General features: G+C 38.0%; 1 pseudogene; it reads right to left on the bottom strand.

Annotated features, from left to right (window-relative positions):
• The window catches only part of LOC134057050 (lipoxygenase homology domain-containing protein 1-like), a 139,309-nt pseudogene that overhangs the window by 15,603 nt on the left and 111,244 nt on the right, over positions 1 to 12,462 (bottom strand).

The following is a 12,462-nucleotide window of genomic DNA, read 5'->3' as shown; positions in this document are numbered from 1 at the left end:
AGGGAGTTAGGAAGAAAAAAAATCAGAACATGTTTTGTAATCCAACGACTCATCTATACTGTCAATTAACTTCTCTGAGAGGCAGGATAATAAATACATCTGTCTTAGAGGTACATTCTGGGCTTTGGTACCTACTGATCTGAATGGAGTGTGTTTTGGTTCCTCCCAGCTTGCACACCAGATTGTATTGAAATCCATGCTTGGATTGAAACCATGACACAGGGAGGGAGGGAGTACATTCCTGTCTTGACAAAGAGCCACAGACAGTGGGGTCTAAACTGCTCCTCTGTGGCCAGATTACTCATATGGTGTCAGTCAAAAGTATCTCCAGTTTCTGGCAAAAGCTGTCCAAACAGTGTAACAAAAATAATGTAAATTAATCATCTTATATACAATGGAGACGTTTTCTCCACTGGTTAAACAGAGTTTTCCCAATTTTCTACCTCGTTTTCTTTACCTCATTAATCTGCCTAGCAAGTAATTGGTATTAGAAGTATAAAAAGTAGTTTGCAAGTGTAGAAGTAAGACTTAGAGAGGTGGGAATTTGTGAAAAGGAATAGGACAAATTTCTTGGTGTTTACACCACTGAAAATGTGAAGTAACAAAGCAGAAATTATCCTCTGGCAAATAGTGGTAATTAAGTGGTACTAAAACACAAAGTGTTCAGACACACTAATTCCCTGCATAATGACAATGTTCTAGTGGAATATTTTAAATCACAACTTGTTTGTAGAAGAAAATCATATAGCTGCATTCCCCAGTTTGGAATGAATTTCTTAGCAGATGATAGTTTGAAGATAGTGTTGACCTGTGGCATCCAGAGTTACTGAGGCAGATCTTTTTCCGTCATGTCTGTCTTTAAGCCATGTTTGAACCATAAAATGTTTCTGTCCCTGAAGATCCTGAATCTTTCACAATAATCTTCTCCAGAAGGCCAGTCAGAGCCTCTCCCTTTTTCAATAAGCATTTCTTGCATATCTATTGCCTCCACTTGAAAAATATCCGCCTGAAAAATTCAGAATCAGAAGTCATAGGGAAACAGAACTGTGTAGTTAAATTATCAGTGTATTTGAACAATGAAAGTGAGAAGAAATCCAGGAATTTTTTTTATTAATTCAATAAATACCAACAGAACCAGAGATGACATGTTTAAACATGCCAAATGCCTGCATTAAGAAGTATTTCTTCCCTTTGTTGTTCTGCAATTTAAAGCTAAACGACCTCTTTGCCCACACAGATTTATCAGTTGCTTATGCTCACTTCATCAGAAATTTTCCTTTCCAAAATTGATGATTAATGACCTACAGGGAATATATTTTAAACATATCTTACGCTCAACATAATAGACCCCAAGGGCTATTTGAAAAATGAAATACAGGGAATGAGAAGGGTAGAAATAAGCATCACAGGAAGAATCTCTTAGGGAAGAATGACAAACCTGGTTCCAGATTTGGATTAATTTATAGGATTAATTTCAATATAAGTAATTTACTTTAAGAGAAAATATTAAATAAAACTATGTTGAAATAAGTTCTGCTATTCTGTATTAGTTGAAAAAGCCACAATATTTCTACAATGTTTAGAACACTGAAGTAAGATTCCTGAAGAAAATTGTGATATATAGGACACTCAACACTTTCACAATATCTGATTCTGGTTTTTTGTGTGTGTTACACTTATTTCCTATTTCCTCAGTGGAAAAAACAGACATTAAATTCTTGGCACAGAGACTTTCCCCATTTTTAGCTTTATAGATTTATGAATTATCATCCCATTTCTACTGGGGTTAATAATTGTTAAAAATCTAAGTTTAAAATGGTTAAAAGTGTTATTTGTGATGGAATTTCCAGCATGATTTAAAGATGCAAAATGGTTTTGAAGGGACTGGGTAGCAATAATGATGAAAACACTTGAGTGCTGAGAAGTCTTGAAGTTTTCCCAGCATAATTTACACTGAAGTTGCTCTGCCAGAGCAAAACTGCAGCAACCCTCAAAGGTTTATGCAGAGGTGAAACAGAGAATAGCAGCTTTCTTGCTCCACCAGTCACAGTTTCTTTCCTGGACAGGTTTTCTAGCTGAAGAATTGATGACAGTAAGATACAGCATCAGCTCAAATACTGAGTTTAAAATGTGCAAATAATATATGACCATCCACTTTAAAGAGAACACACAGAAACAGAAAAATTTTAAATTTGTTCTTCAACTTTTGTTTCTCATTTTTCATTAATATCTTACACATGAATTTGAGAGTGTGTGTGTTTGTAAACCACACCTTTAACAGGGCCCTAAAAATTATAATCTCTTTGTTACTGATTACTCTATAACTTCTAGACAGAAAGGTCATGTTACTAAAAAACTGCTACAATGTACCATCTAATCGTAACATCTGCATTATCACTCTTAAGTTCTCATTTGAAATGGGAAAATGAGACAATGATATTAAGGAAAAAGTCTGAAAGAGGCACTTGAAAAGCTATACTTCCTCACAAGAAGTCAAGGTTTTCAGTGGCTTAGTGAATTTAACAGCAGAGGAAATACACTGGAACAGCTGAAATTCTAGATGGAGTGCAGAACTGCAGGAAAAGAGGCTCCTCTTCATGTTTTCCTTAGCCAAATCAAAAAATTAAGGTTTAGTGTCAACACAACCATTTTATTTTATTACCTATTGGACTAATTTGATGATCGAAAACCATTAATTTGAACTCTTAATTTACCTCAATTGTGATATTAATTTGATCACTCCTTTATTCCAGCTTTAATTGAATTGGCAAAGTTATACCATCATGTCTGAATAAAATGGATTTGTCACAGTTATTAAATAAAATGTATTAAAAATACACACAGTTAGTAGTTGACTGAAAAACGCAGACTGAAGTAAGAAACATACAGACCCCTGTGTCTCTCAGTAATAAAATATTTTAAGCTCACAAGATGTGAAAATTTATCATAAAATTGCTGCTTGTACTTGCAAATGATTATGCTTATATTAATGCATGACTGTTGAGATTTAACCCCAGGCAGTATCCAAGCCCCACAGAGCTGCTCACTCACCCCCTCACCAGCAAGATGAAGGAGAGAATGAGAATGGTAAAAGTTAGAAAACGTGTGAGTTGAGAAATAGAGAAAGTAACAGCCATGCACACCAGAAAAGCAAAACAAGGAATGAATTCACTGCTTCCCATGGGCAGGCAGGTGTCCAGTCATCCCCAGGAGAGCAGGGTCCCAGCACTTGTAGTGGTTACTTCGGAAGAAAAATGCCATCACCCCAAATGTCCCTCCTTCCTCCTTCTTCCCCCCAGTTTTATACACTGAACACGATGCCACATGGTCTGGAATATCCCTTTGGTCATTTGGGGTCACCTGTCCTGGCTGCGTCTCCTCCCACCCTCCCATACATCTCCAGCCTCCTCACCAGCATGGCAGCACAAAAAGCAGGAAAGTCTTGGCTCTGTGTGAGTCCTGCTCAGTAATAGCAAAAGCATCTCTATATTAACAGCCCTGTGTACAGCACAAATCCAAAACAGAGCCTCATACCAGCCACTGTGAAGAAAATGAATTCTACCCAACCTAAAACAAGCACAATTGTTTTATCAGAAACACATGAGAAAGCTCTTGTCAGATACTTGTTAGAACAATTTCTTTTTAAGAGAAAAGAGTTTTCCAGAGAATGACTAATTTAGTGGCATGATCATCAGCATCTCAAAAAAAAATCTGTCAGTGATCCACTCTTGGAAAGAAGAATTAGGAATATAGAAAAACTACAGACAATATTCTGCTGGCTTCTAGACTTGTGCTGTCACCAGAAGGATATTTGGGTCTGACTTGCACCAATTTTGATGGTTAACAAACTTTTAGTAGTTATGTACCTATTGACTTAATAAATCAGGGTCAGCATGTGCTATGCGTTATTTGTGACCTGAAGGATCCAGCGACAGACAAAAGCATGTTAGCATATATAGTCAACACACAAAAGGTTTTCCAATTCCTTTTTCCTATGAAAATACGTATATTTTGATGGAATAAACATTTGTGAAAACTTGGATGTTTGGTTTCTGTTAGACATGCTACTTTATCATTTGTCAATGTGCCATTTTAACGAGATCACTGTAGAGAATGTAAAATCTCAGAAATCCATGGTCAAATCTGCAGACTATTCAAACATCTAATAAACTGCAAGTTAAGGAACTATTAAATAGACTAGAAATTGTGTCATCTGGGGTAAATTCACTTCACAGACAAGATTACATTTTCTCTTTATGTGTACATTTGAAAATCCACACACTGTAATGAGCTTTATTGTAGTCAAGAGACCAAAAAAGAACAAAGAGCAGCAACTATAATTGTTACAGCTAAAAACAACTGGCTAGAGATAATTTATTTGCTAAATTTAATTCACTTTTCTCCTCTCAAGCTGTCTGCAAACAGAGAGATTGTGACATATATTTCATTCTAATTTTATGAAATTCAATTATTATTAATAATTTAGCTAACATTTTTGTAGATTGATCTGAGACCATGGATTAGGCATAAAATTTTCTAAATGTTTGAGTTGTTGACAGGTCACATATGTCACATGATACTCCAACTTTTATTTCACCTACAAATGAGGACTTTCTAAATTACTTGCGGGGTAATTCTTCTGCAAAAAGAGAAAGAGAGAGGAAGGAAACACACACAGGGCAAGCAACCCTATAGAATATCAAATTTATCTCTATCATTTTCCCTTAGGGAAAAAATGTTAATTGTTTTTTAGTTACTGCTAGCAAATTAGATTTGAATGGAGAAAAGTCACCTTAAATATTGATAATAATACATATTGTCTAATTCAGCAGAGCTTATATTGAATTTTCTCAGAACGGTATTAAAGCAATTTGTATGTATATACAGCCCACTAAATTTTCTTAATTAACATTGCCTGGAGAAAGAAAGATACTCTCCCAGTCTGAGCAACTAAGATTGACAATGGTGGAGCCATAAATCCTCTGTGACCCAGAAGAGCTGCCCTAGCAAAACCAGGATTGGTACTTTTCACAGTTATTGGCTAACAAATAAGGACTAAAAAATTCCTTTCTTGCAATAATTCCAGCAATCCTTTCAGAATATTTAAAGTTTGTTTCTTTTTTTTTTTCTTAACTCCTTTTCAGATTTTCTTCAAATGTTTCTTTCTTTTCCCGGGATCCATGTTTCAAGCCTTTTCTTTGAATCTATGACCTAGTTTATTGTGACTTTATTCAGTACTCTTCTATGTCAGTGCTGGCAACATATCACTGTCTGCAGCAGCTGCAATAGTTCTTGTAACAGAAGAAGCATTTGAATAGTCACTGTGCAATATTTACCTTTATAAATGCCAATCATTGTATTTACAGGCTTGGTATTGAGACTTGATGGTTGGTTAATGACGATATTCCCAGAAGAACTGAAAATGGCAAGTCAAGACACACCATATGCTTCATTTCATCAACCTGTATGCACAAGTGACTTCCCATACTGCTAATGTTAGTATCATTTTAATAGGCTTTTTATTGGAAAAGGAGTCAGTGTATAAATAAAGGAACTTTTCTATTAAGCTCAGTGAATCTATTGATTTGCTGCCTGATTATTTTGATCTCACTTGTTAATCTGGAGAAACTCTGCTGAAAACAAAAGAGTTTTAACATAGGTAGGCAAAACAAAGGCCCCCTGTAACACTGAGCCCAATCAGAAACAGTGTGTGAACATTCCTGGGAAAGGAAAAAGAAGAGAAAAATTACTTTTGCCCCTTCAGACTGGGGTCTTATCGGCTCGTCCAGTTGTGCTGAACAGAATCTCTCCACCCTGTCCCAAATGCTTACCACATCACTGCCTTCTCTTAGATGGATGTTATCACCTTTTTAGTTGTGCCAGAATAACCACAAAATCAGCACCAGCCAAATTTTAATGAAGATAGACCAGGTGAAAAAGCCCAAGTCACTAATGATATTAACTGTTTAAACTAAATAAACATTTGGACAGAGCAAATGTTTATGTACACTGTGCCAGCAGACTTCAGAGGTGGAAATGTTGGGTGGCAAGCAGCAGTGATGACAAGCACTGCTAACAGTACTGTCTTGGCTTAGCTCAGTGGAAGGATGAACAGTGCCTCTGGCTGTGCCCTCATTGCCTTGTAGTGTTCTGTACAAATGCTTCTTTAAAAATAGGGGTTTTCACGCATCTGAAAAAGCCAACCCTGAATTTCCTTCTAGACTCACATTCTGCAAACATGCTTTTGTATTATGTTAAATTCTCAGCTATAAATCATTAGAGGTTTCTGATAACCCACATTTATCATACTTTATCAATCTTCAACAAGATTAGTGAAGAATCAGTGAAAGAATGGGTGTAGTAAAAAATCCCAACTACATTTGCCCCGCACTGATCTTATGTTAATAAACTTAGTATAACTGGAAAGAAATCTTTTTGAAACAAGATTTCTATGCACAAAACAGCAACAGGAGTAAGAAAGAATAATGGCATTTTATAATGATCAGTAGCTATCACCATACAGCTAACTAGTTAAAGACATTTCAATCAGACTTTAAGTAAAATGTATTTAATGAAATGCAAAAGGACTGCTACACAGATCAGTATTATCAGCCACATTCAAAGCTGTAGTCATAAATTATATCAAACAAAAGAGATTTAAAAATCAAACCAAAACAACAACAAAACAGAAACAAATAAATGACAGCCATCAATTTGTACAGATTCAATCCCATCTGATCCAGCCTGATTGCTGGATTGGTTTAATAACAGTCCAAGTCTGAGATCTGGTTTAACAAGCAAAGAAAATAGGATGAATGTAATTTTCTTCTACTTCAGTAATGCATATCATTGTATAATATTTTGATTAAGATACTGAAATAAAATATAATAATAAATATAAAATAATAATAATAACAAAATGTCTAACTTGTATGTCTCCAAGTGCAGCTGTAAAAAGATAGTATTTCAAGCACATTTCATTGCAGTGAAGCCAGTTAATAAGATTATACTCTTTAACATTTCCATGATTTATCTGGAAGAAAACAAGATTTCAGAGATTATGCAAATACAATCTCCAGTTATGACACTTGAAGGAGCAGGGTGCTAAATTGAGGAGTGCTCTGAAAAGATTTGTGAGAGTTAATAAATCACTGGAAAGCCTTCCTTTCAGTGAATCAAGCAGAATAATCTATTTAACTTGTCAAAGACATACTGATATTCTTATTGTCATAATGATGCCTTAAGTTTTAGCTTTCATATTTTCCAGATTCTGTGCTGCATTAGTATATAACTCTGAGCTTCATATAAAGCGTCAGCAAGTTCTCTTCACAGTTTAGTCAGACAAAACAATCCTTTTCCAGCCTGAGAACCAAGGACACCATTGCAGCTTCAGGGCCAGTAAGTGGAGACAACAGTGAATTGAGGAGAGCAATCTGGGAGGATGGGACTTCAGAACCAGAAGCTGTAATTGGACAATTAACCCCAAAATGAAAATGGACCAAAACTTATAAAAGTGTGAAAATTCATGACACGCTGCCCATCTTGGGTGGAGCCGTGGCTGGGCTCTTGTACTGCCCAAGGTGTATCCTCTGAAGGCCTTTTAATAAATACCTGCTTTATTTCTTTAACACTGTCTAGCCTTTGTTCCAGGTAGCCTCTCTAGTCATCAATAAATACTGTCAAAAGCAGTAGAAATTTGGTGTAAGAGAGCTATCCAAAGTAGCAGTCAAAAGTGTGACAAAATTCAGTTCCTAGAAGTTGAAGTTTGACAAATTTAGACAGAAAATAGTATTAATCTCTAATATTTAAAAGAAAAAACAAAGTACCCTCAAGCTTTGAAACAACTTTTCAGCTAGACTTAAACTTTACTGCTGGTAGACATTCATTTGGAGGTAGATATATTTTCTAAACTATTCAACTTGAACTGAATTTAATTTAGTTCTTGCTGCATTGAGGAAAATGATTGAATATTTTATTTCCTGAAAAATGCAGACTTGAATTAACAATAAATATTTTAATTTTTTTTATATAAATCAAGCTAATGAATTTAGCTGGATTTTATTTTTAAATTACCTTGTTTATCAAAACCTTGAAATGAACAGGGCATAAAATTCATTTACCCAACTTGACCCATGTAAAATAAGTCTATATAATAAGACAATTTCCTGCAAAGAAAGCAGCAGGTAGTATCTCAGGTTAACTAATTTCATTTTAAGATAAGTTTCCAAATAAAGAGAGAAAGTAACCATCACTCCCTTCTGCAGCATATGCTTAAGCCATCATGTTAGAACAAATGTGTACAATACAGGCAAGTAAAACTAAATGAGATGCATTTCAGCTTTAGAAATGTCACTTACATGATTTATTTTTAAGATCCATATAGACAGAATGAAGTACTTCCCTCTTGCAGTTAATTTTAGCATAAATTAATTTTGCCTTTTTAACTTTTTAGAACAAAGTTTTACATGTTTTTTCACCCTGCAAGAATATGACAGGAAACCAAAATTAATTATTCACACATGTCTAAACATGGTCAGTGCTGTATAGGCAAGCTGGGTGATTGCAATGGGATATTCTGACTCTGTCTTTTAAAAATGTCTCAGTGACTGTAGCCACTGACTGGGAAATGCCATCCTGGAGGTATTGAGGAAAACTGCACATGACTCAGTCATGCCACTCAGACATGCCACTGTCTCCTAGGATTTTATAAATCTTTAGTAATGCTCTTTCTTTATGTTTCTCCTTGCAGTTTCTGACAACCTTCACCAGTCTTTTCTTCACTGCGGTGGAATTCCGTATTTTCCTGGTTTCCATCTGATTAGTCCTCCTGCCCAGTGGATTTAAACATGGTGTAACCAAAAGCAGCAGTCCAGTGGCCAAGGTGAGCCTCTCAGGTGCTGGCACAATCAGCAGATGAACACTGCAGCATGGTACACAGGGGATCTTCCCAAAAACCTCAGGGGTAGCAGGGAGAGCCCCCAGGAGCCTGCAGCTCATGCCACAGCAGGTGACAGCATGCAGAGCCAGAAGCAATGGTGGCCAAGCTCCCCCCAGGTACAGAAAAAGCCCTGAGGGAGTGCAAGCAACCAGGAGTGCCAAAAACAGAGCCAGCAAAGGCTGAGGGAGAGGTTGAGGCACTTACTGCCATCTTTGCCTCAGTCTCTAATAATAAGACCGGTTGATCTTCCAGCCCACTGAGATGTGAAACAGAGACAGGGAGCAGAATGAAGTCCCTGCAATTCAAGGAGAAAGGAGCAGCAACCTTCTACAGCACACAGACACACACATGGCTGGATGGGATTCACCTCCGGGCGCCTAGACTGCTGGCAGAAGCACTCACCAAGCCTCTTTCCATCATTTACAAGCAGGCACAGCTAGCTGGACAGGTCCCAGTTGTCTGGAAATTAGCAAAATAGTAATATCCATCTAAAAGAAGGGTCAGAAAGAGGATCCAGGGAACTACAGGCCTGACCTAGGTGCCAGGGAAGGTCATGGCACAGATCACCTCAAGTACCATCACACAGCACACACAAGGCAATCAGGAGATCATGGCTTTATGGAAGGCAGGTCTTGCCTGACCAACCTGATCTTCTATAACAGAGTGACCTGCTTAGTGAGTGAAGGAAAGGCTGTGAAAGTTGTTTAGCTGGACTTTAAGAAAGTTTTTGATACAATTTCCCACAGCATTGTCCTGGAGAAAAGATGTTCATGGCTTGGATGGGTGCACTCTTCTCTGGGTAAAGTCTGGCTGGATGGCCAGGCCCAGAGAGTGGTGGTGAAAGGAATTACATCCAGCTGGTGGCTGATCACTACCTGTGTTCCCCAGGGCTCAGCACCAGGGCCAGTCCTGTTTAATATCTTTATTGATGATTTGGATGACTGGATCAAGGGCACCCTCAAGTCAGTTTGTGGACACCACCAAGTCAGGTGGGAGTGTTGATCTGCTGTAAGGCAGAAAGGCTCTGTAAAGAGATCTGGACAGGCTGGATCAATGGGCCAAGACCATTGGATTGACATACAGTGAGACTAAGTGACAGGTCTTGTACTTGGGTCTCAAAAACCCCACTGCAATGCTACAGGACTGGACAAGAGTGACTGGAAAACTGCCTGGTGGAAAAAGACCTGGAGGCTCTGGTTGACAGCTGCTGAACATGAGCCAGTATGTGCCCAGGTGGCCAAAGGCATCCTGGCCTGGATCAGAAATAGTGTGGCCAGCAGGACCAGGGCAGTGATTGTCCCCCTATACTCTGCACTGATGAGGCCACACCTTTAATCTCATGTTCAGTTTTGGGCCCCTCTCTACAAGAAAGACATTGAGGAGCTGGAGCAAGTCCAGAGAATGGCAATGAAGCTGGTGAAGGGTCTGGAGCAGAATTCCTGTGAGGAGCAGCTGACAGAACTGGGGGTGTTTAGCCTGGACAAAAGGAATCTCAAGGGAGATGTGATTGCTTTCCACAACTGCCTGAAAGGAGGGAGGTTGGGGGGGAGGTTGGTTGCAACCAGGTTGGGGTTGGTCTCTTCTCCCAGGTAATAAGCCACGGCAGAAGAGGAAATTAATTTGAGTTGCACCTGGGGAGGTTTAGACTGGATATTTGGAAAAATTTCTTCACTGAAATTATTGTCAAGCATTGGAACAGGCTGCCCAGGGAAACGTGTAATAAGAGACATGATTCAGTGATGGATTTAGCAGCACTAGGCCAATGGTCGGACTTGATCTTAAAGGCCTCTTCCAACCTAAGCAATTCTATGATTCTATGATGACCACATTGATTTAGTGTCCATTTCTGTATAACAGTAACTTGGCCAACAGCCTACCACCGTGATTAATACATTTGGACCAATGACATTTGGCAACTATTTAACCATGTCAGGCATGCTTTCCATAAGAGAAAGTTTATCTGCAGGCACAAAATAGCAGCACTGTCAATGTGGTAGGATCTGGGCATTACTGGCTTCTTACTTGTGACCTCAGGACCCTGCCCCATTTTTCTGATTCTTAGTGTATCCTGGCACACATGGACTTTTTCCCAAAGTATTTTTTTTTAAATTGTCAGTGCTTAATCTGAAAGTGAGTACTGAAACTGAACACCAACAGTCACCTCTCACTGAAAATTTTTGTATGTGCTGCAGTTACCATGGCACCAACCTGAGCAGTTGATGTCTAAATATAGGGCAGGATAAAGAATATATCTTTTCAAATACTAATAGAATGAAGCAAAAATTGTCAGAGAATTTAGTGCTTCCATAACCTGGCATACTTAAAATACTGGCCAATTTCATAAAACCTAGATTAAAATACTTAAACATCAGTCATAACATATTCAGTGTACTTTACTGGTTTTGGTGGAACTGATCTGAAAAAAAATCCACATTCCCAAAGGGGAAATATTTTTGATAACTCACAGCCATATGACAGAGCATACAGCAAGTCTCTCAAAGGCCATCCATATACAGAAGCATCAAGAATTACATTTGCTGAAAAACATTGTGTGTCAGAAGCAACATGGAGATACTGTAAAGATTTCACACAACTGGGCCCTGTTTTTCACAGAATGTCTGCACTGAGTATTCTTGGTTCAAGAAAATTCTCATAAGCAAGTAACATCTATCAGGCTTAAACCAACTCACAAAGAATGAAAAAACACTATTAGGATTCAATGAAAACTGAACTACATGAAGATGTGTGCTGAGATTGCATTGTCTGTCCTCACAGCTTTTAGGAGAACATCAAACAAGGCATCAATGTCATAGCAATTTGAAAGACTGTGGTTCTTGCAGGACAAGTCCCCACACTCATTTGTATGAGTAGATCACCAGAAGCTCAGCTCTCATGGTGACAGCGCTGCCCTCTCCGGGGTGAGCTACAGGACCTTAGTGGTAAATTAATAATATCATGCACATTACTTTGCCTACAAGTTCTCTGATTGTCTCACAGGTGCAAGGACTTTGGAAAGGCACAAAGCAACTTTACAGATATAAGAAGCTAATTCACCCTTTTACTATCATGTAACTTAGCTCATGAAGATAAAAAAATCTGTTAAATGAGAGAAGAATATCTCCAATCTACTGCAAACTTTGCTGAATATTTAAAAATTTCTATGTATTTCTGCATAGCTAAACTGTTGCTTGTAACAGCCCTGACATTCTGTGAGACTAACACCATATTTTGATGTGATTTCCAACAGAAACACTGTTCCAGTTCACTAGCTGTTACTGTATAGTCAGGGGAAAAATTATTGCAAGGAAAAGCACATTTTAAAATGTCAGAACAACTGTTAGGATTCCGAATGCAAATTCTGCCTGTTATACTCCAAGTCCCTTAAACCACCAAGTGCAGACTCTCTGACTGCAGGGGTGCTTGGCACAATATGTGATTGGGCTGGTACAGAAAGAGACATTCCACACTTGAGAGTCTTTTTGGAGATTACTTTTAAAGGGAAGAAAACATTGGGAAAATTCCAA

This window comes from Cinclus cinclus, chromosome 1 (genome assembly GCF_963662255.1).
Source record: "Cinclus cinclus chromosome 1, bCinCin1.1, whole genome shotgun sequence".
NCBI lineage: Eukaryota > Metazoa > Chordata > Aves > Passeriformes > Cinclidae > Cinclus > Cinclus cinclus.
The sequence above is the reverse complement of the archived record's forward strand: the minus strand, read 5'-3'. Positions and strand labels throughout refer to the sequence as shown.